Source organism: Talpa europaea, assembly GCF_964194135.1.
Source record: "Talpa europaea genome assembly, chromosome: 9".
Lineage (NCBI taxonomy): Eukaryota > Metazoa > Chordata > Mammalia > Eulipotyphla > Talpidae > Talpa > Talpa europaea.
In genome coordinates, this window is record NC_140076.1 from 70036239 (window position 1) to 70039434 (window position 3196).

Here is a 3196-nt window from a genome sequence, read left to right on the forward strand (position 1 = left end):
GGTTAGCTCCCTGGCTGGGGATCAAACTGGCGCTGCAGTGGCTTCAGATAGCTTCACAGTGCTGTACTTAATCCCTGTGCCACCAGGGAGGCCCTCATTCCATTCTTTTTTTTTTTTTTTTTTTTTTTGAGGACACATTCCACATTTTGTTTACATTTTAAGACTAACTTTAATCTCAGAATCACATATCCATATACCTATTTCCTTTTTGTTGATTTCACTTAAACTTAAATGCATGGTTTGTCAAACAAAGACTATAAACAAATATTTACCATGTCTGTTACATGTAACACACAGGAATGGCTTATAACAGAAATTCATTGACCTCTCCCCATGACATTTTTTTATTATAAATTCAAGTATCAAAACAATCCTGAACATATTTTTGATACTACTAGTAGTCAGCACCTACACTGCTTCAAAAGTTAATACAATTTGTGACAATATTCATTGTAAATGCTACTTTAGACAATTTAAACTGCATCTCCTTTTCTTTTTTTTTTTTTTAAGATTTATTTATTTATTTATATAAGAACCAGGGCACAGGCCAGATGAGCAGGAGGGTGAGAGGATTCACTAGAGACAGATCAGAGAGCAGAACAGGCAGACTGATGAAGTACACTGCTGAGGGGAGCAGCGGGCGTGATGAGAGGTCTGCCGCACCATGTGGAACCCTCGCTGGTCGGGCGGGATGGAACTGGTGCTGCAGAGGCTGCGGACAGCTTTACAGCGCTGCGCTCAACTGCCTGCGCCACCAGGGGAGGCCCAACTGTATCTCCTTTTCTAAGCAAAGTGGACAAAGCATGCTATTTAGCTTTTCCTTCCTGAGATTTTCACTTTTCAGAAATACACATGCTTCCAAAGCTATCCGATACATCTAGTCATGCTTTCATCTTGTAAACCTGAATTCAATTTTGAGCACTCTAGGTTTATGCTTCAATGACAAAGTCTTAACAAGGGAAAAAAAATTGTGCTGCATTTTTCCTCTCGTTACCTGAAAACAAAATGGGTGTACATATATTAGTTATATTCTTAAAAATGTCCAGTCATGTTTATCAGCTGGATTCTTTCACTTAATGTGTGGGTATTTGCATTGTGATATTTAATGAAGACATTAACATGAGTAGAAGGTTGTTGATTAAAGACAACTTTAAGATCCACTAAAATTAATTATTGTATGTTTGTCCTTCTGGTGGCTGTGGAAGCTTCATATTTTCTTTGGGCATCATTAGATGTCTTAGCTTTTGAAGTTCAACTTTAATGCTATATGAATTTTGCCATTTTGCTAAGATTGGTATGCTCCATGCATCCCCCATTCCACTGGAATTATTTATTCCATTCATATTAATTTTGGTTACAAATCTAACTGATGGAAGAGCTTCTGTGTATTTAGGTCCACATTCTACTTTCAGACTATATAATCATGTCTGTCCACCTTGTAAGTGTCATATCTTCATCATCTTCAAGGCCCCAGCTAACCATACTATTGCCTACTCCTTTTTGTCCTTCTTCAAGTTCTTCCAATAGTGAAAATTATAAGGCACTTTAACTCCTGTAGAGACCGCCATCTTCTCCTGCAGCCTGACGCAGCCCCTCATTCCATTCCTGACTAACACAAAGAATCCAAAGAAACATCATCTGTGTGGTTCAGCCAATATGTCCTGAAAATGCTGGTACCCACAGGGAGTGAGCACACAGCTTGGCATCACTCACCTCTGAGGAACCTGCTCTCAGAGGCTGGTTCCCACCAGCTAAGAACATGTCCTAGCACTGACAACACAATTACACATAATTCCTACCTGTGCTCACTTTCCTTTGATCCTGGGGAGTTCCCTCAAGAACAATGCATCTCTAGACAAAAGGAGAGATGAATAAGAGAGTAGATATTATAAGTTTTCATCACAAGAGAAAAAAACAACTATGTATGGTGTCAGAGGTTAACTATATCTACTGAGGTCATCATCTAGCAATGGATACAAATATTGAATGGTTATTTTGACACCTGAAATAGGTTATATGTCAGTCATATTTCAATTTTAAAAAGAAAGGTAGAAAAGACAAAACAGTTATTTGAAAATTGCTCTGACTCCCCACCCCAATGCATGCATACATCCATCTTCAGACTGTTCCGAGAGAAAAACAGAGGGAGCCCTGGGGAGCAAAGGAGCAACTCCATATGTAGAGATGTTGGGTGGACGTCAGAGGGAGAACAGTGGTCCTCACTTCAGATGCGTTACAGGCAGATCAATTTTAAGAAAAAAGACCTATGGAAGCTGAGATTCTGTAAGCTGATTTCCTTTAATACTATCCATGTAACTGGAACACAAATCAATTACATAAAATCCAGTGTAACTGGTATATTTTCTGGCACTGCCCAAATTTTCAAGATGCATTGTTTAAAACTCATAGATAATTCCTTTACAAGATTTTCTTCCCCAGATTCCATGTACTAGTCAATAAAAGTAGTAAAATCTATTTTCTGGTTTACCTCCTCCCCCTCCTGGAAAGACTGCACATCCTAAAAAGTTTGTTTACCCTTAATTTGAACACTTGAGTTTGTTCATCAGGCAAGGGAACAGAAGAATTCTATAAAAGCCTTTTCCATTGCATCCCTGCCACCTCTCAGGTCTGGGCTGAGAAAAAAAAAAGTTACACCTCCCGGCAGCGGGTCCAAGGCAGGAGGTCCTGTCCGAGGGAACGACAGAGGGAAAAAAAAAAAAATCACAGTGGTGCCATTAAAAACTCTTGTAAAATAAAAAAACAAACAACTCCCCCCCCCCAAAAAAAAAAAAAACCCACAAACACACTTGTAAAGTGCTTGGTGCGGTGAGTGGCAAGAGGTGAGCACTAAATAAAGAAGTGTGTCGAGCAGACGTGCGTCACAAGCCCGCGCCAGTGTCCCCCGAGGCTCTGAGGCTTTAGGGACTTGGTGACCCGTTGCCGCCACGCTAAGATGATGTTGGGACCGGCGCGGCACAGACGGAAGCTGCGCGTGCACGTGCCAGCCGCGTGCAGCTCCGCGTCTGACTTCTCAGGAGCGTGACTGAGGGCTCAGGCCTGGTGATGGAGGAGGAGAGTCCACGGGGGGGAGGGGGGAGGGCGCTGGGCGGCTGCCGGTTATCCCGGTGGAGTCTGCTTTGCCAGGCCCGAAGCCAAGCTTTTGGGGGGGGGGGGGGACGAGAAACGTGCAGAGCAG

At 42.2% G+C, this 3196-nt stretch overlaps 1 pseudogene across 1 annotated transcript; it reads right to left on the reverse strand.

Moving 5' to 3' along the window:
- Positions 1 to 1166: 1166 nt before the first annotated feature.
- On the reverse strand, positions 1167 to 1568 carry LOC311177945 (ubiquitin-conjugating enzyme E2 variant 2-like; annotated as a pseudogene). The gene is made up of 2 exons: positions 1415 to 1568; positions 1167 to 1320 (listed from the first exon to the last, which is right to left on the reverse strand). The product of its transcript is annotated as a ubiquitin-conjugating enzyme E2 variant 2-like (transcript).
- Positions 1569 to 3196: the final 1628 nt, after the last annotated feature.